The following is a 26,080-nucleotide window of genomic DNA, read 5'->3' as shown; positions in this document are numbered from 1 at the left end:
GGAAGAAATAATAGCAGTTTGTGTTTATTCTATAAATCTACTTTACTGCCAACTAGCTGGGCATAGTGTAGGAAAAGAGACGAGTCCGAGGAAAGATGGAATTTCTGGTTGGGATTGCACAGGATTTAATTTAATATGGCCAGTCTCAAGGACTTCCCCAGCCACCATCAACACAAAATCCTCAGAATTAACAAAGAGAATCTTTGTTACTCAATACTATTCTAGCCATTTTCATCTTTCTCCAACCCAGTTCTATGTGTTTTCAGTGCCTTTGATAGTCTCGTGATCACTCATTTATTGAACTTTCCTAACATTGCCTAGAGAGTCATAAAGTGTGTGGCAGTGTACAATTACTTTACAGTTTATCACGTTGTGGCAATTTATGGCAGTAAATATTTGTGGTGGTAGGTGTAAAATTAGATACTGTATCAGTGATTGGAGGGAATAAGATAAATGGAATGAGACAGAGAAGGTAAGTTCAAGACACTGATTCAACAGTTGAGTTTTGTGGATTATTCACTTAGAATCTACTAAATTGCACAGACACTTTGGTCATTGCTAGAGGCCATATGAAATAAGTTATTATCTGCCCTGTAATGTCACTTTCCAAATTTTCAACAAAAATTGCAGCATAGAATGATGACAGCTTATGCAAGTTAAGATTCCACCTGTGTGATTTCAGCTCAAGAAGTGGCATGCCTAAGGAGGACAGAGAGAAATTGAGCTATTCTGTCTCCTCTTAGATGCTTTTGGATGCAGAGAAATCATCCATTTTTATACTCAGGCCCAGTTAAGTGCAAAAGCCATTTATTGAGTGAGTACAAAAATCAATAGCTTAAAAGTAAAGAAAAAGATAATTAGATCACATTACATGTTAAAATTAAAATCAGTTGTTCTTTTGGGTGGAGTTGGACCAGTGGTAGGTGAGGCCAAGTGAGGGATATTTATCTCTTCTGAAGTCTTACTGTATCCCCATTTAGACAACCAGTATTTAGGGAATGTTTTATTATTTTTGTGTAGTTAAAAGTTTTTTGACAGGTAATTGGTGCAACCAATATTTTTCATTTGTTCCTTTGTTTCACTGAAACATTTCTAAAGCACATTGATTTATGAATTCCATATGATGTGGAGCTTTTCCTCTTTGTCCTTGCTGTAAATGTTTCATGAATGTGCCTTTTTCATTTTTAAGCAACATGCTATAGGACATTGCTGGCGCAAGGAACACTTATTTCTTGCAACTTGCAGTAAATCTATAATTTTCAGAGAAAGGGTTGTATATTGTTTGCACATTTTCAAGGTAACTTTTACACTGATGGGTGTGTTGGTTGACAGAACAGGTCATAATTCGGAATCACAGAATTTTGTTTAATTAAAAATTCTGTGAGGTTTAATCATGAGGCTTCTGTTCACTTTTATATTTAATGTGCATGGCAAAGCCTTTGTGTGAAATTCCAGAAATGTATTCTAGATCTTTAAAAGGAGAAATTCCATGGGAAACATATCCTTACTCTTCTTTTACTTCTCTGTGTTTAAGTTTTTTGCTACCTAGTTCAGTTTCTGAAGCAGATGTGAAAGCTGTTGCTTTTTCAATAATACTTGTTTTGTCTATTTCTTTACTATTACAGAAAACTTTACTTATTATCTTGCAAGACATTCCTCCATGTTGCTGCATGAAATATTAATATATAAATTGGAAGAAGTGTGTTCTACTTGGAGTTTTAGAAGTTTTTTTTCTATTACATCTCTTTCTACCTTTTTCAGTATTTGGTCCTATTGTAAATCCTGTTTGTGCTAAATTAAAGACACCAGCAATTAAGCAAAATAATATTAATTCAGGGAAAGTCATTCCACTGTCTTTAACATAAGAAGTGCCTGCTTTTCTTATTAAGTGGACAGATATGTGTGTGTGTGTGTGTGTGTGTGTATATGTGTGTGTATGTATATATATATATGTGTGTGTATATATATGTGTATATATATGTATATATATGTGTATATATATGTATATAAGTGTACATATGTGTGTATATGTGTATATATATGTATATGTATATATACATGTATATGTATATATATGTATATATGTGTATATATACACATATATGTATATATACACATATATATGTGTGTATATATATGTGTATGTGTATATATGTGTATATATACATATATATTTATATATATACATATATATGTATATATATGTATATATACATATATATGTATATATGTGTATATAAACATATATATGTATATATACACATATATATGTGTGTATATATGTGTGTATATATACATATATATGTGTATATATGTGTATATATATGTATATATGTTTACGTGTATATATATATAAAATGTATATATATAATGCATGTATATCCATAATGTATATATATGTATAATATATATTAATATGTGTATATATATGTATACGTTTGTGTGTGTGTATATATTTAGCAAAAGAACCTTCTTATCCCTGATTTAGTTCCAAAACATGAAAAAAAAATTATCATTGTGTAGAGTTCTAAAATAGAGAGGGAAAAAGAATTTGATTTGAATTTTTGAAAGAAAGTGGCCCTTAATTTTTTTTAATTATTGCTTTTCCCCAAATGAAGTTGTGGAATATTTTTTTTTCCAAAACTGGACATGAGGTTTATGATAACTGCAATTCTATTAAAGATTTAAAATTTCTCTTATGAACACATAATAATTCCAGCAGATTGGTTTTAGTATGGGCACAAATTGTGTGAGATTTTTACAATTTTTTTTTTTTTTAAATGTATGTAATGTTGTTGTATACATCAGAAAATGCTTTGTGTTCTCTTCTCTTTAATCTACCTGTAGAGTGAGAAGTTGGAGCCTATCTTCCTGGAAGGAAATTGCATTGTATAGTTGCTAGTGTATACATTAATTCATAGGCATGTGTTTTTTGTTAATATGCAGCAATTGCAAATTCATAGGATAATTGGTACCCATGGAGCATGGTCTTTTTTGTACCTTGACTTTTGGGATTCAGTAGGGGTTTGGACTCACCTGTTAAAAATAAATATTTTCTTTTTGTAGTGATGTTATCTTGGTGTTTTAGGATAGCATAAAACTTATCAAGCGGTAGTTCTGCCTTTTGTCATATTATGTTGTGTGAAGCAGTTATATCATTTGAAGTTGAAACCATTTTTAAGTTCTCAGGAATAATATCAAGCTCTATAAGCTCTATGTTAAGATCTTTAACATAGTTCAAGATTATGTTAAGCATATCTTTCTTGGTAGTTCTGCACACATGCAAAAATAAGATTTCTGAAGGTTCTTTTTGTGTTCTGGGTTACCCATAGTGTTCCAGGTAGTTAAGGGAGTACATGAGAAATACTTGGTGTGACTTGAAGTTCACTTGACTATCAGCTGTTGCAGTCTTTGTCCCTGTGCCTGGAGCCTGCCTGTGTCTGCATGCAGGTAAGATGTGCTGCAGAATGTAGACCAAGAAAAGACTTCAGATGTGAACTCATGCTTGAGGTTCTTTGGGGTATTTGGAGTTTAAAGAAATCACTATGTAGTAGATTTAACAAGTTCATTTGTAGTCTTTGGTCTTGCAATTTGACTGTGTTCCAGCTTTACTGAAGCTTAATGAAGCTGTTCCATGCCAGTTATTCTGAAGTTTTAGCTGGGGAACTCTGCAGGTCACCTTGTCCAGCCTCCTTCTTGCAGCAAGGAGAAGTTAGATGGGGTAGCTCAGGGCCTTATGCAGCTGAATTTTCAAAGTCTCTAAGGATGAAGATTTACAGCCTTCACTGGCTACCTGTTCCAATGCTTGACAGCTTTCTGAGAATCCTTATTGTTCCCATGTTCAGCCAGACCTTGTCTTCCTGCAGCTGGCCACCACTGGCTTTTGTCCTGTTACTTGTGTCCCAAGTTACACCTCCACGACCCTCATTTAGATCGTGGATGACTGCTCTGAGATGCATCCTTTCCTTTCTTTTCTCAAAACTTAACAAACCCAGGTACTTCAGTCTTTCCTCCTGCATCATCTGCTGCAAACACAGGAGCACTTTGAGCAGTCCCACCCTCAGTTGCAGCCAGGTGGGTGTTTAGCCCTTGTTGCTGCAAGGATGCCCACTTGTTATTTTTGATGCCCAGGACCTTCCTTGCACAGCCACCGCCTTATCAGTGGTCTGCCGGCCCTGGTCTACTTAAAAAAATTGAGTAATGGACCAGCAGTGGTAGTTTCAGCACTGTTTCTTGAGGGACCACATGGTTGTCTTAAAATTAAAAAACAAACTTGAAAAAAACCCAAACAAGTAACAAAATATCCCTCTCAAACCCCCCAAATACCCACCCTTCATTTTCTGGATTTTGCTAGTTATTAGTCTTTAGGGAAACCACATCTGACCTAACTCACTCTTATAAATGTCATCTAAAAATAATAAAAATTAAAGGTTTCTACATAAATTCTATCAAAACAAAAATTTCCATTCAAACCACTTTATTCATTTATATGCCTGCTTTTTTGTGAAGATCTAAATTTACTTGCATGTTTTCACTGACCTTTGTGGTACTAACTGCAGTCTTTAACATTGAGCACATGAATAAGTGTTTTCAAAATTGAGGTTGTAAATAATAAGCTGTTTTACAGGGAGAAATATGTCTCATTGATGTGGGTTTTTGTTTGTTTGTTTTGAAAGATTTTGTAAATTTACAGTTCACATAAATACCTTATTAAGGTCACCATTAACATACCAAGGCATTGCAACAATGTTTTCTTATTTCAGAATGATCAAAATTAAAAGCACAGAATAATCTTCAAAGAACAAAAACTTGCACTACATTTTGCTTATGCTGACTTCAGAGAAATAAGACCTGCAAATGAGGATCCCTTACTAAATACCAGTCTTTCCCAGCGGATGCATGCCTTCAGTATTCATGTATTTCAGTACCTTTCTTTGTTGGGTATTTCATATAAAAAGGTGAAATATTTCTAGGAATATTTTTGCTCGAACATCTCTCTGTTGGTGTTTTGGTCTCCTTGTCATCGTTGTCTTGTAGTGGAGTGGTTACACCTCTGATTTTCCTCTGAAGGGTCTGATGTTGGGCTGCTGATGGAAGTGCAATCTGCCTCGTGTCCCACTGGTCCCTCTGGGGAGTGGCAGTCGTGTTCACGTGTGGCCTCCTGGGGACCATAAGCTAGGAGATATTTTCATGTTGTTCAGCTAGCTTGCTAATTCTCATCTGTACTGTTGATCTGTGCTGTTTCACAAATGGCCATTCAAGATCTGAGCAAAGAGAAGAATGTTGAAATGAGATCAGCAGATTTTGTAGCCATGAGAGGAGAATTGCTGGAAGGTCAAACTAAAGTTTTCACTCAAGTGGAAGGGGGAAGAGAAAGAGGAATAGGAGGTGAACTATTTCACAGACAGAGTATTGTCATTAGCCTTTCATTTTGCATAACAGGTTCATTTAAAAATAACTGCAAAATCATTACTTTTGTAAATCACCTGCATTCTTATTCTGTGCATTTATGTATTGATTCTCAAAGATAATGTCCAGCAAGACATCAGTCCTTGGGATGGAGTTGTAGTAGCCAACAGCATTATTAGCACTTAGTCTTTAGCTTTTTTTCCTAAGTAAATGAGCAGAGCTCACAAGAAAACCACGTAAAATTACGTGTTAAAGCTCCTTTACCTCGCCAGTCTTTTGCCAGCCCAGTTTCACTTCCAGCAAAGTGAATTATGCTGATATTTCATTTGGTATTGAGAAGAGAGAAGAAAAATTTTGAAAGTGCCTCATTAACACCAGCTTGGTTATGTCTTGAAAACTGAGACACTGAGACCTTTGCTGCTTTTAATGCCAATTTCTACAGTACTTAAATTCTGACTTTAGACTCTGACATTCAGGTCCTCTCCAGACAGTACTTCTGATAACCTTTGGAGAATCCTTTGTAGAGATATAATAAAGTGTTCTTATAAAAAACTAAAAGCAATGCTGGCACTAACCTGAATCATCTGAGAACTTGAATTTTCCATAGTTGGAACTAGCAAGACAAGATTGGAATGCATATAATCTTCAACAACTGATTTTCAATTGTGTTCTTGTTTAGAATTTAAACATTGATACAATATTAATTTCAATGCTAAATAATAATGCCATCTAACAACATATTAATTTTATTTGAAGGCTGGAGATATATTAGACAAAATCCAATCTGCCTTATATCATCTCTAAGCAGGTATGCTTTTTGTTGTGGAAATATTACCGTGGTCAGAAGAAGGATTTCATATGGAAAATAACAAATTTTTAATGCTGTTGAGCCAGCCGGTAGGATGAGTGCTATAAGAACTTCTGAATAATGCCATCTGGAGCTCCTGAAGTCTGCCTCAGAAGTATTTGGCAGTTGACTTCATCAGGTCATTATGTCATTTTCAGATCACTAGAGTGGAAAAAAGTTGGGATTCTTCCAAAATTCTGTCTTTCAGTTTGGAAACAGTATTTCTATGTGTTGCATTTTTTTCCCAAAAGTAGTAAAGTAGGATAAAACTGTCAGATGTGCCTGCCAGTCTGGTAGAATCTTGGCAAGTATTAAAAGATGGATTTTTAAATTTTTCCCCCCTTGAACATGGTGACATACACAATAAATTATGGTCTTTGAAAGTGGAACACCATCTGAACACACTGTCAAAAAAATTTTGGTGTAAATCTGTCACTGGCTTTGGTAATTTAGCAGCAAGATTACAGAAAGAGATGGTGGCTGTTCCCTTCCCTTTCCCTTAAACTTGCATGGGATTTAGGAAACGGATCGGTTCCTAGCCCCAAGAGATTTTCCCAGGATTTTCAGACATCTCCAGTTTCCCATGAGGAAGGTGGCCCTTTGATGCTGCTGGAAATGTGTGGTGCTGACCTTCAGCTGAAGCAGGAGCCCAAAGCTGGCTGTGTAGCAGTGCAATCGGTGCCCCCTTAGCCAGCTCTAGACAGTGCCCTTGCCATGGGGGAGAACTGCTCCAAGCACTCTGCTTTGCTCTCCAGTCTGCTGCTCAGCATGGATGCCCTGGGACTGCGGGCACTGCAGTGCTGGAACCTGCCTGAGTCCAGTGGGCAGTGCCAGAGCACTTGCTGCAGGTTTGCACCGGGGTGTTTGCTCCTCTCACCCCATTTCTGGTGTGCCCCAGTCCCTGTGGGCAGGGGACTGCCACAGCTCACCAGGGGGCTGAGGCACACTCAGGAATTGCAGAATGGGTTGGCTGAGGCTGGATCCAGAGCAGAACAGCACCACAGGGATTGGAGCTAGAGTTTGTTTATAATCAATCCATGGTTCAAGGAACAAGTCATCTTTTTTCCTTCTTTTTTTTTTTTTCTTCTCTTATATATTTAGGGTACTTTTGAACATGTGCTTTTTGTGACTTGAAATCTTGATAGAGATGAATTACTCCAGTATGCTTACTCTTGGAAGCTTCAGCTGCTGCAGAGCGAATGCCAGCCTGCCTGCTGATGGGCACATCTGTTATATTTTATCTGTTTTGTAATCCAAATCTTTCTGAGACCATTTCTGTCCATATACAGTCAATCCAGTTGTGCCATTAACATTTGAGTACAGATGGCAAGTGTGCTCATAATAATGTTCCTGACTGCAGCTTGGGTTCTGTGAGACAAAGGCTGGCTCTTGCCATTTGTGAACACAGAACTATTTAATTTTGTTAGACTTATGCTGGGCTTTGGGTAGATGTAGTCTGAAAGAGAAGTTTTACTCTGAAGACCTTTTTTCTTTGAAGATGTTGCTAATTCAGACCGTCTGATGTTCCTGAGGAGCCCATCCCACTGGATTTAATCATTATGAAGAATGTGTTTGTCTGAGAGTAATCCCCAGGGAGATGGCAGAAGCTGACTGTGCATCACTGAGACCTTGGTGAAAGTTGTGAGAGTGAAAAACAGAAACTGGAGACCTCAAAAGTAGTAGTGAGAATAAATATTTAGACTGGAAAAGCTCTCAGATATTTTAAACAGACTTTTTTAAAAAGTGTATTTATATAATACAGCTATATAAAAAATTATTAATTTTTACCTATAGTCTGACAGAAAATTAGGTAACAGCAGTATGTTACAATCCTGCCAAGTTATCCTTGTTAGAGTATAGGGACAGCACCAAAGCAGTACAGGACGTGAGTATCCTAAAATTAATCTTGAAATTTTAGGAGTTTTTCTCCCGGGAGTAATTGAAATAAAAAACAAAACTGAAAAAGCACAAGCAATCTCATTATCTGATAGTAATGCAGCCAAGAGAGAAATGACATTTACTGTATAAAGTATCTACTGAGAGTAATTTGTCACTAGCAGCAGCCATTAGTTAACACTGTAAGTGCCACCATGATTCTGACTAAATATCACTTGTTAAGTTTTGTTTAAGTACTATAGCAGTAATTATACTGATGTATATTAGGAGCTTCAGCATAAAAGTGACTGATTATATGCCTTTTATAGAGGAGATGAAAAGTGAAAACATAGTAGTTAATTATGACGTAGACTTTTCATGGCTTGCACAGCTGTATTAAGAGAATGAAGACAGCTGCAAGAATAAGCTGCAAAAATAGTTTGTTTAGCTTGCCTGCTTCCTAACTGCACACATGTCCTTCTGGAGGGAGGCAGCTGGTATGGAAATGTTTCATCTTGGTATCTGATCAAAAAGCACTCCCAGCACCTTCTTGGTGGCTGCAGAAGCACCCAGAGAGTGCTTATTTAAATTAGAAAATATTAGACACCTGTACACTTTCATGTGTTTAGTAATTCTCCATCGTGATATTTCCAAGTCCCAGAAATACTTTGGTTTCACTGCATTTTTAGACATCCTAGTGACAAGGGTAGTCATGTAGAAGGAGAAAAGAAGATAAACTTGTAGGAAGAATACCTAAAAAAACCTTTTGAAACAAAGACCCAGTGAATAAACTTGGAGTGTTATTGTTTTATGAGCCATAATTTGAAGTTGTTTGCCTTTGAAGGCAAAGGCTTTTTGATCTATATTCTGCTGTTGACTAGATTTTTATCTTTTAAGAGAGATGAAAGTAGCTTAAATGAATCTGCTAAAACAATGGAAAGCTACTTGAGGGAGGTCTTATTTTGGAAAATAGAGTTAATCTGCAAAAAGTAGGGTAGTAGAACTCTCATGCTGTCTGTGTAATTTGGTTTAATTTTAAAAACCCTTTAACTTCTTTTCATAAATTAGAATATCCGTATTTTCCAAGGTTTCTTCCCATGTATGAAACATAATTTGCACATGTAAGTGGAAAATACAAAATTAGTTTTAAGCTTAAATTTTAAAACTGTGGCCTTACAAACCAGAAATATTTCAACTTGTAAAAGTCGTTTATTACTGATTAAAATATTTGTACTTATTTTCTTATTCATTTGATGGGAAAGGAAGAATAAAAAGAGCTTGGTGAAAACATTTTCTAAATTTTTTTTTCCCCATAAGAGAAAGCAGGGACTTCTTTTTTCTGACTGAATTTTTTCCCCATCCAATTCACTTCAACCTTTTTTAAAATTGAAAGGAGATGTAAATCATAAACACTGAAATAAGGAGAAAGAGTAAAGTTTCATCTTTGTTAAGTAAGAAATTTAAACTCCTGCTTTTGGAAATGGAAGTGGAAAGTATGAGTAATGGGATATGAAAGAGTATAATTCAGGGAGAAGAAAGGCCTTTTATTAAAAATTCATGTATTGAAAAGTTTTACCACTACTGTCAGTGACTGACTGCATTTGATACTGAATTATGTCTTGTAAAAATGGTGTTTTGTACTAAAAAACCAAGAACCAAAAAGTGTAGGATAATATGGAATTAAGTTGCAAGATGTTTTTTCCCAGTTCAAACTGGTGAACAATCACGAATTCAGAATTTTAGGAATTTTGTGTTACATTTTCACACTTCTACATTTATTTTCTGAATACAGTAGTCAGTAAGCCATTACTCCACAAACTAAGCATGTGGCCATTTTGATAATCTCACCTACATTTCAGTGTAAAATATAATAATAATAATAATAATAATAATAATAATAATAATAATAATAATAATAATAATAATAATCCTGTCTGTAACCAACCATGTTGTCAGTCAGTACTTGTTAAGCAGTGCCCAGTTTTGCTGCTGTAGTGGAAAAATTGAGAACCCTCATTATCTATTAAATAGTTTTCTGATTGGAAAACCTTTGCAATCTACTGTTCCAAACCCAAACAAATGCAGTAAAATTATGATTTGACAAAGGAAAATAAAAAGAAATAACTTGAGAGAGATAACATGTGAGGTTTTTGTGCACAGAACTACTGCATGGCAATGTGTGGAAATGGGAAAGGTGTTTGTAGGTGTTTGCTGCCCTGGCTGTTTCACTGTCAGGGTAATGCTGTTACACTGCTCTCTCTGTTGTGACACACATTGTTTGTCTTTATTGACTGGAAGAGTTTCTTTTGTCTTAGCTCCCCATTAGTCAGGAGATGGTGACCTATCAAAGTCTTCTTAAATGTGCTGTCTGATCTTGGTCACTCATACAGGAGAAGGATACTGCAGGACTGTAGAAAAGGTCTGGACAGTTTGTTCCTTAAACTTAGACCAGTTCTGGGATTCAGAACTTCTCTGTAGCCTCACACAGGGCAACTGGTTCACTGTTCCTTGCATTCATGCTCCCCTCTTTATTATTCAGCTGTGTCTGGCTATGCTTAGCTGCACATTTATGCTAAAATTCTGCATGACCACTGTGCATTAAAAACTGGGGGTTTGTGATATAGAGTTGGGCAGCTAGCTGCTTTGCTATTCAGAGTCCCTGCATGATACCTCACTCAGAATTTCATCTGGGGGCCAAGTGTGCCACAGGCAGGTAGGTGATCCTTTCTGAGCTCTTTAGACAGAGCTGTGTGCTTACAGAGAAAATATCCACAGGCCTCCTCACAAATGCGAATATTTAGAATTGTGTATAGGCTGTTTTTGTGTGTGTATACATGGATAAATAAAAGTAATATGTCTTACTTTGGCCCAAGTATTTTATTGGGTTCTGCATAGTAAATGGCAGAAAATGTTTCTTGGTTGCTTTCTCTCCTTTCCTTGTTAAAGAAGCCAGTCTTGGGAAACAGTCTGGCATGATAACTAACAATTAAAGTTTCTTTATCCTTTCTCATTATGTTTCCCTATGAACCCATAAAAATGGAGATTCTCCATAGCCCTTCTTTTGTTGCTGATATATTTGTGAGTATACAAATACTGATATTTGATAATTTCACATTGAATTTCACAAATCTGATATTTATGTGAGACTAAAATAAAATTCATCAATGTCCTTTCTTTCCTTTTTTTATTTTTTTCTAAACTGTCCTTAATATGGTGTTATTCGATGCAAATATTAGAACTGGAGTTTTATTGGTGGGTTTTTTGTCTGATTTTTCTGCTGTGATTAATCAATATTTAATCCCTCACTTAATTTACCTAGAAAGTGTGTTATGAATAGAAACAATATGATTCTGTGTTAAAGCAACATAATGGGAGAAAAATAAGAGCCTTCATTTGCCTTAATGAACTAGGACTGCAGATTCAGATAAATCTTTGCCAAGCCTTGGAAGAGAACAGGTAATCAGCTTTTATATGGTGCTGTTTTGTACATGTGGGTGAAAATAAAAAAATAAAATGGGATGAATAGAGAGTTTGTAGGGGGGAAAATAAGCACAAAAATTATACACAAAACAGTATGTTTTGTCATTGAATGAATAAGTTGATAAGCCAGCTGGTATTCAGCTTTAAGAACTGAGTTTGGCTGAGGGTTCTTTTTGACTTCAGTTAACAAGGCATAGCAGCTGACTTAATTTTTTTTCCAGGGAACTGATCTCACAGACATTGAGTGTATAAGCATTTTCTGTATATGAGTAAAAGTACTGGAGGCTTAAATAGAAGCACATATTTGCAGCTGTTTTACATAACATCTGGATTTCATCCACGTTACCAGCTGTAATGTACATGGAATAAAAGAGGGAAAGAGAAGAAGTGAAGGATTCCAGTAGACTGTGTCATCAAATGACTATGACTAATTTAAACATTTAGATATTAATAGTGTTACAGTACTCTGAATTTAAAGGAAAAAAAAGGGAAACTTCTACCTGCTTTGACTCCCCAATAATGATAGAAAAAAAATGACAATGATAAAGTTCTCTTGTTAAGGTAGTAATAAAATCTAGACATTAATGGTGAACTGTTTAGTGCACCATTAAGGAAAATAAGCTGTTTTCTTTAGCTTTGGGGGTCAGTAAATGTTTTCAGGTTTTGGGTTTTTTTGCTTTGACTTAAGATAAATTCCATTGTGCTAAAGGTGTAAGATTTTATTATGTTAGCAATATAAGACTGGTCTTCCAGCCCAGACTGGTTGGTAATATGAGCTGGGTGAAAAGATAATTACATGCCCTGCTGGAAAAAGGGATGGGGTTCTCACCATCTTTCAGGATTTATCTCCATGAGTAGACAGGCACAGTAAGTATTTATCATTAGTTGCCTTTGTTAATTTATAATTGTTATTTTAACTCCTGCCTTTTCACAATGATGCACAATTATTTTGGCTTGTAACCAGAAGTATAATAAATATAATTAAATAGAAATTTATAACACAAAAGGAAATGGCTTTTGCTTTCCTCTTCATACAGTAACTGTAAAAGCTTTAGGGGGTGAATTAAAGAATTCCTTGGGATATTTAATTGGGAATTGCTGATAAGTATTGACTTTGTTCAAAATTTATGTGGCACTCTTTTTTAGTAGCACTAACAAAAATGTTGTTCTGTGAAGGGAATTATTAGAATTGAAGACGAGAACAGCTATAACTAAATGCCTTCAGTGAGACCCAGAAAGTTGTCTTTGTGAATGGCTTTGGGCTTAGCTGTGAGTAGATACCCAGATTTGCCAACTTCTGATCCCTAGTAATCCCATTCTGCACCAGGCGTTAGTGCTTGAGGGGTGTGTGCTGGGGAATGCTGTCTGTCTCCTTGAGAAGGAGGATGGTTTTGTTATCAGCTCGAATTTTAACAGCAGCCACAAGGAAAGCAAGTGATTTTGCAAATGGATAGAGTGGGTTTACTGTTGTCTGCGGGATATACCTGAAAACAGAAAGAAAACCCAGTCTTCCAGCTGTTGGGGGTTGGAGGGAGATGTATAGGAAGAATTGCCAAAATAAAGAAAGAAACTGTGCTTCTAGAGCCCTTATTAATCTATTCTATTTTTACTTTGCAAAGGTTACTTTGTTTCAATTGAACTTTTGCCTAACATTTTCCTAGACCAGTCTCTAGAAGTAGGGAGGGTAATAAGCAACAGTGGACAAAGTGCAAATGCAGACCCTTGTGGAAACTTCCCAGTCCTTGTGGGAAGTCTCCTAAAGGAAACCTTATCAGTCCTGCAAATGTCCGGAATGCCCTAATGCATCTTCATTCTTCTAGCTGTTCTCTCACAGATAGAAGAGACCATTCTTTTAGTAGATGAGATGATTATGGTGTGGAGAACTGTACCCAGAACAGCTGAAACTCTGAGAATGAATACCTGTATCAAGGAGGGCTTCTGTTAGCTCCAGCCAGCCAACTTAGAGGCATTGCTCTCTGCCAGAGTGTGGAAAGGAAGGTGTTGACCAGTGGCTGTAAGATATCAGTGGCTCTCTGATGGTGTGCAGAGGTGGTGTTGCTAAGACCTGTGAACTGCCTTAAAGCCACAATTGCCCTGGAGTGCAGCTGGTGCCAGGCTTGACTGCAGTGAGGATGGCAGAGGAAGCAGCAGGAGCGGGGCTGTCCCGGGACTGGCATCGCCTCCTGCGCCCCATGGAAGGGCCCCTCTGTGGGGATCCTCACAGCTGCAGGAAACTGGGGTAGAGTAATGGAGCAAATGGGAAATCCAGCTTCTGGGAGGAGAAGGGGGCACTTTCTGTCCTCCTGAATCACTTGGGTGGTGAGATTTTTTTCCCTGTTCTTAAAGTCTGTTTAACATCTCTCAAAGTCTCTGCTGGACTGGAGCATAGTTTTGACCTTTCCACACCAAGACTGGTTAGTTCTGATCCGAGGACAACCTTGGATTGTAATTTGAAAAATCCCTGGAACTGTGCTAGTCTGAATCTGGCACATTTTTAATTTCTACCCTTAATGTTTTTTTCTGCTAGTAATGATTCTAGTGGTATGGACTTGTTTTAATAAAGCTGTTAGCACTGTTGACTTCATGTATGCCTCTGATATTTGATATATTTCACATCCACCCCTTCTGAAGTGGGCACAAAGACTTTCATCTTTATTAGTTTTAGGCCTGCAGCTTCAAAGATAGCAGAAACAGTTTCTGCTCTCCTCTTCCAATTTGATACAACAAGAATCTTCCAGAGGCAAATGTGCATTCCCATGAGCTGAGAGTATGTGATCACTTTAGCCTTCATCAGATTTGGCCTATTTCAAAATGAGATGATGACTTATTTTGTTTTTACTCCTTTTAATTATTTTCTCACTTTCCCTTGTGCTATGAACTCCCTGGGTCTTACAAGTAGATTTGATGTTACTTCCAGAAGTGCACTTAGCAGTAATTAGACATACCATAAAAAATTAAAAGATTAAGATGAGATCCCCATCCAAGAAAACTTTTTTTTAAACAACAGCATTAAATCTAAAAAGACATCACAGAACTACTTTTGCTGAACTGTGAAGTAACAAATAGTAATAAATGGTGGAAGAATTTATATTTTTTCACCAGTTATTCAGTAAATGCCTGTATATGGATGCGTGTGGTTTGTCTTTGCAACAATGCAACTCTTAAGTCATCCTGCTCTTCATATAAAATGTTTAAATAGTTTAAGTGAAAGTTCTGTACATAGGTATTTCTTAAAAATAATCATTAAAACCATCAGTTCTTTGTATTGGGTGTATCCTGCTGATAATCTAAAAAGAATTGGTCTTATTACTTTTAATAGAGCGAGCTTTAATTCTCTTTAAAATATACAAAATTATGAATTTGAAACCAGAATAAAGTTAGTACCCTATGAAGGAATGTATATCTGTTAGCAAGTCTGTATTTGTTAGATTTAAAAGAAAAGACATGTTTTAAAGTGGGTGTTTTAGTGCTCATGGTCCTGCACTGTTCTTTGAACAGTAACACCTCAACTTAAAAAAGTTATTTTGAAAACTTTTTTCATTGCAGAGAATCTCCTAGACTTCCTGTGAAATCAACTGTTTCGGTTGCATTCAGTTCTATGCAAATAGGTGATACCATGAAATACCAATCCTCCTCTTTGTGCTTCTTCTGAAGACCTAAACCTAGGGTGAGGTCAACTTAAGACATCTCTGGATTAAAAGAAATAATTCCTAACCCTTGCTTTTTTGAGCATCCTAAAGGAAACTGTATATGATGCCCATGTTTTAAAAGAATCTGAGGGAATAATATTATCAGAAGCAAACTTCTTTATTTGGAGAGTAAAAAACCAAATTGTGTAATTTAAAGTGCAACCAGCCAGAGATAAATCAATTACTTCCCTCAAATTGAGTCAGTGAGGAAGGAGTCTTAAAAGAAAGAAATCAGCAGTCATCAAGTCAGATCTGTAGTGTGATAACGTAACTTTTCTGCTTTTACCGAAGACCTGAAAAATTAAAAATATGTTAATATGCTGTTTCAAAAAAACTCTAAAACAACCAGGAGGAACTGAAACAAGGCCACCCTCACCTCCCCCAAATCCTAAACATTCTCAGCTGATTTTCATTCAGTAGTCTTTGGTTCTTTTTCAGCTTCATAGTGGAGGTAGTCAACATTTGGCATCTGGCGCTTCATTTTTCTTTATAGCAGTGATGCTTTGATGTGCAGATAACACTTTACCTGTGGCATATTATAGTCTTAACTTCAAGATTTCAATTTCAAACAAAACATCTGCCATAGCACTTTGGACCTTTCCACGTACTATTTAATTGTGCAAGTTTTTAATAAAATAGACTTCTACTAAGGTGCCTAGAAATAAGAAAAAGTATAAGCATGGCTGAAAATTTCAGTAAGCTATTAATTAAGAATCTTCAGATTCATCTTAAGCATTCTCCATGCAGGGAATTCTTTTTCATGCAATGCTGTGGTGGACTGAGTAAACAACATTATGGACCATCAAAGCTTGTAGACACTGATATTGCTAAAATTCTGCAGAGGGAAACTGATTAGATATGAGAAATATTTACTTTCTTCTTCAGCCATGATGTGTAATATATATATATTTAGTTATTGCAGAGCATTTATCACCAAGTGATTCAGGCATCCCCTTAATTGCAGTGCTGGATTAGATTAAGTGTGTATTAATTGTTTTGTTCTTTCTCATTTACGTGAAGGCATAAGCTTGAGGGCTTGATATTCCTATCTTGTTTGTTTTGCAATTGAATTGCTAGCTTCACCTATTAGTGTTGAAGCTGTTGATAAATACCTTCTGTTGGGGATGCATTGGAATTCTTAGGCATAAAATTGTTAATGAAATGTGCATTGAGATGTGAATCTTTACAAAAGGTGTTCTCTTTCATATAGTGACTTGCTGCTATGCCCTGGAAAAATGCAGTGCCTTAATATAAGGCACAATTTCATTTAATTGAAATGACTACAGTTTTCTTCTGTTTTAAAATATAAATAACTGTTACAATTACAGCATGGGGATTAACACTTGAATCATTCTGTAGTGACTCCAGGTGTAACTATAGGAAAATTTCCATTTACCTTCTCTTTGGTAAACAGAGTTCTGGCATTTCATTTCCTTCTTGTCTTCAGACTCATGTGATGTGATGTGGACTTTGAATTCAACTTGTCCAAATTGCTCCTGAAAAGTGCAGTTCTGTTCCTGCGAAATAAATAGTTCTACCTTTCTCCCCATGGAGTTCAAATGGCAATACAAACTGGCATCCAAAACCCCTTCCAAATGTGAGTGAGGAGACTGGAAAGTGGTTTTCATCAAGTATCCTAACCTAGTTTCATCAAGTATCCTAACCTAGTTCACCTAGGATAAATTATCAGGAAAGCAGGTCTTACTTATTAGTGGACAGATGGGTTTCTGCCTGTTTTCAGTTTCCTTTTTCTACCTCTGTTGAGGTCAGGATTGAAGGCACTTGAGACGATAGTTTCCACCCTGTGATATTACACACTTCTAACCAACTACACACCTGTAATCCCAGTGCTATCAATCAATTTTGGAAGCCTGTTCCACGGCCTCAGGTCAAATGCAGTGCTTTCCAGGGAGTCAGAGGCTGTCTGTACAGAAAGTCTTATTGTGTGAAAAAAATCCCAAATTATTTGTGAACAAATAAAATCAAAAGTTAACATGGGAAATAAGGTGAACATTGCCAGCTCTGGGGAGTAAAGACTAAATCAGTGTATCACTATGTTTCTGAAGACTGCAGCACTGCATATAACCTTTTCATGGCCTAAATTGTGACTGATGGGTGCTTGGGCCCAGCTGTCAGTCCTCCTTAAAGACACCTGCTATACTAGATTATCAAAAGGGTCTTTTTGAAGTGTTTTTACATAAAATACCATGTGCCTATGGTATTTTATACCCACTAGCCTATGTGATACAGGTCTCTTATGGATGCTCCATTATGCCTTTATGGTCTTTAGAAAAGTACAAAGGTCACAGGAAAATAAGGATAAATTGTTTGCAAATGTGATGTTATTGTTCATCTGGCTTCCCTGAAGAATAAGGACTGAATGACCAGTGAGGCTCACACCACTTGCAATTACCTGAAAATGGAAAGTGTTTTGCTTCTTTAGAGAGAATGGCAAGAGTTCTCTTCCTGAAGCTAGAAAATCTCTCTGTCCTAAAAAAACTCTCATCAATTTGTCTAAATATCAGATTCTTGTCATTTTGGCCTGTCTGTAAAAACAGGCTCTGGTTTTCATGTATGCATGAGTTCAGTAGCCAGCAGGATCAGAGATGCATGATAACAGAGTTGTAAAAAGTATTAGTTCTCCATATGGTATTTCTATACTCTACAGAGCTTTCTCATTTTGTCCATGCAGATCAACAGACTGTCTGCTGTACCTGGATTTGTGCTTCCTTTCTAAATTTCTTCTACACGTGCAAGTACTGTTAAGTGTTGCGTGATTTAAACTTCCATTCAAAGACATTAGAAATAGAATATTTCAGTTTTGATTTTTACTGGGTTCTGTCTGCCTGAAGGTCTTCCAGTTCAATAACAGTTGCATTGCATTCATCTCTGCAGATCTGTATTGATAATACATAACTGCTCCCTGTAAAATCATCTTCTAGGAATCAAATTTTAATAAGGTGAAGACATTGTAATTTTCCAAAAGCTTTGTTTTAACCGGCTAACACCAGATGAAATATTTTTTTGCTAAAATGGACATTGAAGATGGAACATTTTTGTGTCTCTGGATTTGGAAGTATAGTGTAGTCTGGTTCAGAAAATACATAAAGGGATGCCAAATGATTTCTTTATAATGTTTTCTTTGTTCCTCTTGCCTTTTTAACACAAGAATATGCTGGAGATATATTGTGTGTATGTGAGGTAAGCCTGGGACAACTTTCAGCTGGTTTTTGGAGTTTCCAGTAGCAATGTCACTTCTGTACTAAGAGTTTTGCTTAGGATCCTCTGCATTTTTGATAGTGAACTGAATGCCATCATGGGCTTCATTCTTATAGTTGCTCTTGCTGTGTAGGTAAAACTAGCCCCACGTGTGCTGCATTCCTGCCTTCAGTTGTCGTGCACAAACTCTTCAATCTCTGGTTTCCTTTTTTGTCCCCTCTTACAGGACTTCATGACTGTAATTTTCTGACTACAAGCATTTGCAGTAGTGCTTTTCAATATGGTCTTGGGCAGCCCATTTTTTTTTTTTTTTTTTTTTTGTTTCAGAACTTAGACTATTACTGATGACCTTCAGTTTGAATTGCTATATTTATAACATACTCTACTGTGTAAAGAATTAAAAAATAAAATCCATACAAATAGCAAAACAATGCAAACAGCAAACCAAAGCATTTCAGGGCTGGTGTTTCTAAAGATTAGGGTGGTAGTTTTATCTTTTTTTTGCTTTCTTTCTTCTTTCCACTTCTTGAAACATGATCAGTCTGGGATTATTTTTTTCATTCTGAATAATACCTAAAATGAGAGAGAGCTGTTTAACACATTCCGTATCCATAGAGTCTATTTATTCAGACTGAATTCCACATGGACCATGGGTAATCTTTTTCCCAAATGTTTACTGGTATCTTCTCTTAACAAGTGCTGCACAATATAAACTGGAGGCACTATAAAGAAAAGGGCATAATAAAATTAAGCCTTGCTTTTCAGTAAAGTCTGACTCAAAATCAAGAAGTGCAAGTTTCAAATGGTTTGGATTTTAAAGAATTTTTTCTATAAAGGATGTGAATCACATGAATTTAAAAGCACATGATGAGCCATAGCTAGTATTAGGAAATGAGCTACAAGTAGCTTTTCATATATGGCATTGAAACAAATGTTTTTAACAGAGATGAAAGGAAATCCAGGTTCATTTCACGGTTTTGTTGAAGTTATCTTCTTGCACTTGTAACCACTCTGTGCCATGCACAGTCTGGGAAATGAGGGAAATACTGCTCTGTTTCCCTGTCCCTTCCTATCTCGGCTGGTATGTGCAGCTTTTCAAGACAGGCTGACTGATACTGTGTGGGCATGTGTGTGGTCTCCAGTACTAACAAAGCTAATTTTGGATGTAGCTTCTAAGCACTGTTGTAAAAAAATTGAAAACAAATTGGAAGCACTGGGCTTGAATTTATATGTGATTATTTTTACATTCACTTGTGTTTCTGTTGTTGCTGTAGATACTATTTATAGTTGTACTTCCTGTTGATGTTTACATGTCAGAATTATGTTTTTCAAAACTTTTCTAAATCAGTTCCCATAGGAAAAAAGAAACAATTATTTTTAGTAACAGAATTGGAAAGATTACAGATTTGAAAGTACTAATATTTCTTCACCCAAACCCCCCAAACATGTAAGACTTTAAAAATACTTTTTTTCCCACTTCTTCATAAAGTAAATAAATAACTTTGTTATCTCTTAGTAGATATAAATATCTCCAGCTGGGCAAACCTTTTCCTGGTTAGCTGTTAGTGTTTGCTTCCTTGTCCCTCTCAGCATTAAATGTTCCTGCAGGTCTCTTCTACTGAGATTTTTCATGTAGAGCAAGTTGTACTTTCCCAAGGAGACTTGCAGTTCCTTCTATCCCACACCATTTTTGCTAAAACCTGAGTGAGTAGCTTTCAAAAGCCTTTCCCTTCCTGAGTTTGCTACCACTCAGGATCACCCACTTTACCTGTTCATTATTAAAGGAGACTGAACCTGATGTTCTAGCCTTCCATGAGATGAAGCTGGAAAATGGTCTGTCACTACATACTGTTATAGTTTGCTTCAGCTTCAACAGTTTTCAATTGAAATAATTTTTCAGAGAGGGGCTTTTGAGTGGAGATTAGATAAAATGCTTCCTCCTTCAAGAGAAAATAGGATCATAGAGCTGTTTACTGTCTGCCAGTCCTTGTCATGGTAGGGAGAGTGATCTACTCTGATGGTTTTTACCTTGTTTCCCTTTTCCTCTCCTCTCTCTCTTTTCCACCTTTTCTCCATTTATTTTGTTGTGGCTTTGTTTTTGTCATCACACTTTCAAGTATTGCTTTGACATTCAGAGACCACAAATGTAAATGAATTGTAAATCATTTAAAGTAAAAACAAAGAAAAAAGAAAAGGAATGGAAGTAACTATAATATAGTGCCTTTAAAACTTCTAAAATGCTTTCTGCTGGACATTTGATAGTCTTTCCTCTTTATAGCTTTGCACCTCCAGAAAAAAAAATCATAATTGTGGATTATTTTGATAAATATATTAATAGCATTGGTTTTAGGAAGAGGCCAGAATTTTCTTTCCTTAAGTGATGCCTCTTCTGTCTAAGGTGACTCCAGTCACTCGAGCTAGAGGGCAGAGACAGGGAGAAACCCTTGACTGGAGACTGTATGTTCTCTGATGGTTATTTACTGTACAATAATTTTACTAAGGAAAAAACCCACTGAGACAAGAAAAAAAAAAAGAAAAAAAAAAATCAAAAAGGATGAGCTTGTTATTTATTTTATCCATAAGAGAAAAGAAGGATGTTTATAGTGATTTTAACTGCTGATTTTTGTATTACAGACTACTTTGTTAATTTTTGAATGACCAGTGTATGTATTTGTCTTATGAATATGCAATTCATAATAATCCTATTTTTAGGCAGATCATATTATTATCAGTCCACTATAAAATAATTTGAACAGGTTTATGTATTTAGCATAGATGGAATTCCTTTCATAGTCAAGTCAGCAGGGGCTTTAATATTGATGCCAGTGTAGCCAAGACTTTACCTGTGGACATTGGAATAAATGCTTATTGAAACACTCTAAAATAATTGCATCTTTGAGCATGTGATAACAGCAAAAAGTTATCTTATCTAACATTTAGCAGTAGGAATTCTTTATCTTGGCTAAAATGTAGTATTTATCTAGTTTTAAAAGATATTGAGAAGTTCAGGACCAAGACTGCCTTCCAAAAGAATTTGGTCTGAAAACAGATCTCAAAATAGGTTACTTTTAATGCAAGAAGATTTACTGTGCAGGAAAAAAGAAAAACCCGCAACAAAAACCAGCCAACCAACCGAAAAAAACTACCAAAAAAACCCCACCAAAAACCACCCCTGTTTAATTCCCATTCTCTTCTTTGAGCAGAAGCCAGACTACTAGGCAAAGTGCTGGCAGAGTACTTGAAGGTTATAAAGTATGAGCTGGTAAAGTAAAAGTATAAGTTAATTTCTGTTTCTTGATGCAATTTGGAATAAAAAAAGGTTTTTTACTTTCTGATTAGTCATTATCATCTTCTGCAGGACATTAAATCACACAGGTGTGTGGAAACTTTATTAAATCTGTTACTGCAGTTCCATGCTGTGTCACCCATTGATGTCTTCCCCCCTCCAACCCTCTGTCCTCCCTTTCTTTTTCTTCCTTTTTCCTTCCCTGTTGGGCCAGCTGCCAAAACTGAGGGCTCCTGAAGATCAATTAGAGAACTTTTTCTTCTCTGCTCACTTCATCTGTGTTCAGTCTTTAACATAATGTGAAAGGCAGAGAGGGCTTTAGCCAGCAGTCAAATAGTGTATGCTAGTCAGTGTCTAAGGTAACAGTATGAGTTTGAACTCAAAATAGTAACTGAAGAAAAAAGGAATAGGTTAAATTGTAGGATTTTAAAAAAACCAAATAGAGTTCTTCTATACATTCATCTTGAGTTGTGTGAACAAGAATGTTTTCAGGTCTTTCTAGGTGTGTGAGTTAAGTATATGTCAGAGGGAGGAGCAATGTAAACAAAACATAATATTTATCCTACATGTTCCTACTTTGTTACTTTATATCCATATGATACTTTATAAATTGTGTTTCTTAAATTTTCTAATTTGGGGTAGCATGTAACTGTGCAAATTATCAGATTTTTAGTTAGAAGTTACATTTATCGTGCTGTGATGTTGACAGATCATGCATGTGTGTGTGTGCTGTGGGTAGTGTTCATCTCTCTTTCTAATTTCTTGCTAATACTTGAAGAGTCATGTCAAGACTTAAAATAGGTAGCTGTATCATAGAAGCAACTGAAAATGGAGAATTCACAGAAGATCCATCTCAGGAAATGTATCCCAGAAAAGCTGTAGACCACACTGCTTAGGGAAGCTCTCTTGGAAGGGAGATACAGCAAGTCAGTATTACATTTGCTTTTTCTTAGTCATCATCAGCTGGAAAAGTTGATGATGAAAGCAAACCCTGTGAGCTTCAAAAACATTTCTTGTCCCACTTGAGGCAAAAGTTTGGGATGAGTAGACAGCTTGCTTAGTTAGGTTGTACATTCAGCCAGGCTTGAAGGCTCAGCTGGCTGGTGGCAGGTAGTGATGGACAGGGAGGAGTTTGGGCTTGTTTGGTCTGAGGAAGAGAAGGTTGTGAGGCAGCCATAGCCAGCCTCCAGTTGCCTGAAGAGCAGCTGCAAGGGATGGACAAGTTAAACTCTTCCGGGTAACACCAGAGCAAATCCTGAAAAAAAACCATAAAAACCCTCACCAAAACCAGCAATAACAAAAAACCCTAAACAAAAAAATTAAGAAAAATTAATTGAAATTTGGATTTTTTTTTTAAAAAAAACCTCAACAACAAAAAAGGCAACAAAAAAGAACCCCAAACTCCAAAAACCCATCAACCACCCCCCCTCCCACCAAAAAAAAAAACACCAACTCAAAAAAACCCCACAAAACCAATAAAAGAATTGTGACTAAAAAATTGCAGCTTAAGAGGATCAAATTTAATATTTGGAAAAAACACCTTACCTAGAGAGGCAGTGCAGTAATGGAACAAGTTATCCCAAGGCCCTGTGGAGTTTCCATATGTGAGGGGCTATGGGCATTGTCTAGAAATGCCAGACTGGGGGTCTCCAGACGTCTATGCATAGCAGCACTTGTATGACTTTGCCCTGATAGCCTTTTTATGTGCAAACAATATAGAACAGAGGTATTTGTCCTCAATTTTCTGCCAATAACAGATGATTTTCCTGTTTTTTTTTTTCTTTGTGCCTGGCAAAAAGAGTTAAATTTCTTTTGACTGTTGTATTCAAATAATAGCTAAGAAGTGCCTGGAGGCAACTAAATCAAAGACAGGACAGAAAGAGGTACCCCTGCATGGCTTGAGTTACTGCTTTTGAAAGCAGGCTTAGTGCTCCTTGAAATTCTGGTGAAAGAGGAAGAAATAGCATGTTATGTTACATTTTAAAGAATTTCTTTTACAAAGTCTCAGTTTCTGTACATATGGGTGTGTTGTAAAAATTATATGGGAATGCTGTCCGGAAGTCTTTTCAATTAATTAAAAAACCCTGTTTCCCTCTCAAGTTCTATGGTAGTGACCAAATAGTTAGTGGTACCTTTTGTTTCTCAGTTTTAAAACAGAAAATTCACAAACTGCAACATTTCTGTATATCTGAAAAATTTCTAATGGTCATTGGCAAGTATTTGGAGTTCAGACTTTTTTATGTTTGGATTTGGCTTTAATTTTTTTAAGCAGTGGTAGCCACACATGAGCTAATGTTCTTTCTGAAGGCCTAAAAGTTGTCTTTTGTAATTTAGGGCTATGAGGTGAAATTAACCAAATATTATATATTAAGACTGCGTGATTAGCAGTACTATTGATTAGCAACTGTGATTAGTTGTTCTGTTGTGGAAAAAGTGTAGTTTTAACAAAAGGATTTAAAAACTAATTTTTCCAGTACTGTGTGATCTTTTACATGAATCAGTGCTGAGGTCATTGTTGGTGCTGGTGCTCCACTCTTCTTCTGCAGTTCCTCTTCTGTCTCCTGAACTGCATGCAATTTGTCTGAGTTTTAACCACGACCCTTGCTAAAATGTAGAGATTACAATGTACTAAGAAAGAGGTATTTGCTATATTTAAAAAGTGTCAGTGCTGATCTTTGTGAAATGTGTTGTGCCCATGGGGGAAGAGACTTACTTTGAAGTAGGCAGGAATGAGCTTGTCTAGTCGGTGGGTTTAATTTCAGTTTCCAGTGGCATCTACTGATCTGTTTGGTGATACTGTGGTTTTTCATCTGCATTACTACACGGGTGGAAGGGTTAGGCACTGCTGTGCTTTCAGAATGCCTGGAATCTTGTAATTTTCAGGGGCAGACTTTCTGCCCTGATGGATGTATAAATCTGGTGATAGCATCTTGTACCACATCAAAGACGACTGCGGCGACTCATTCTTCAGCTTCAGGCTGTGTTAAGTGTGTGCCGTCCTTTCCTAATAAGTGCAACCGTGTCGTATCTCTAGGTCAGCTCAGGGATTTTTCCTGTCTAGTTTGACTCATTTCCAGGACTTTCTCCTGAAGACAATCTCAGTTGCTCATTGTCTGCTGAAGCTTTTTACTGAAGATGCAAATGCATTGTTCTGGTCCTTGTGTCTCCCCATTTTCCCAGTTGTCTTCTGGCTGACATGGTGCCTTGTCTACCTCAGTCCTCACCTAAACTGATGCTTCAGAGTTTTTCAATGCTGTCTGTACTGTAATAATTTTTTTTCAATTTTTTTTCTTTTTTTTTTTTTGGACAGTGGAGGGACATCAGGATGAGCATGGGGAGGATGGTTGCTCCTAGAAAGTCACACAGCCCACAACAGCAGTTTAGATTTATATAGATTTAGAGCTCTACAGCTGACTGCTGTAAATCTGAGTGAGCCTGTTACTGCCTTTTTAGTGTAACTTGGACTGATTTATACCTAAAATAAAGCCGGGAATTGCAAAGTCATTCTACAAAGATCAAAAACCATAGTCTCATTTTAGCCATGCATAGGTAGTTGTGCTTTTCACTGTCTGCTCAAAAGCAATTTTCAGACCATGCATGAACTCAGTAGAGAAAAGCTAGAGTTTTGAGGTTCACTGGTACAAATTTTGTAGAACAGATAAAAAGGAATATTGCAGCTTATCTGAAGAAAAATAACAAGCTTCATTCTCCAGTAACAGCAATTACTTGCCTTTGTAGTCATACAAAATAATTATTTTGTAAGAGAAGAAATTCCACTGTGCGAAAGCAAATATTTGAAATGGAGCAAGTGGTGTGTGTTGAAATTTGATATGTTCATGTAACACTGCTGTGTGTAAAGCAAATAGATATTTTTCCATTAAAAATGGGGGAGCTTGAAGGTAGTGGAGATGCAGTTCACTAAATAATAGATATGTCTTCATTCCTTTCCCCTTCTTTATTGACTTCTCATTCATAACATGCCCGGACTATTTACAGTCCTTACTTGCAGTGTTGTTATTATCAGTGCCCTGATGATGCAAAAGAAAACACTTTTTAATATGTTGTGAAATATACCATGGTTTTTAATTCTGCTTGTGTTTTTAAGGACAAAAAGTACCACCAAGTATAGTGTGATCAGATACCACACTTTGACATGTTTATCTGAAATGGTGGTCCTTTGAATGCTTTGGAAATAGCACTCTGGTGCACTAATCTCTGGGAAAGTAATTTTTATTATTGTTGGCTCCTGTGTTTAGCAAGCAGCTCTCAGCTGAC

The 26,080-nt window shown here is 36.5% G+C and overlaps 1 protein-coding gene across 1 annotated transcript in view; it reads left to right on the top strand.

Annotated features, from left to right (window-relative positions):
- Positions 1–26,080, top strand: part of PDGFC (platelet derived growth factor C) — a 122,047-nt gene that overhangs the window by 42,930 nt on the left and 53,037 nt on the right. The window lies entirely within an intron of this gene.

Source organism: Haemorhous mexicanus, chromosome 4, assembly GCF_027477595.1.
Source record: "Haemorhous mexicanus isolate bHaeMex1 chromosome 4, bHaeMex1.pri, whole genome shotgun sequence".
Lineage (NCBI taxonomy): Eukaryota > Metazoa > Chordata > Aves > Passeriformes > Fringillidae > Haemorhous > Haemorhous mexicanus.
This window is presented reverse-complemented; position numbering and strand designations above follow the sequence as displayed.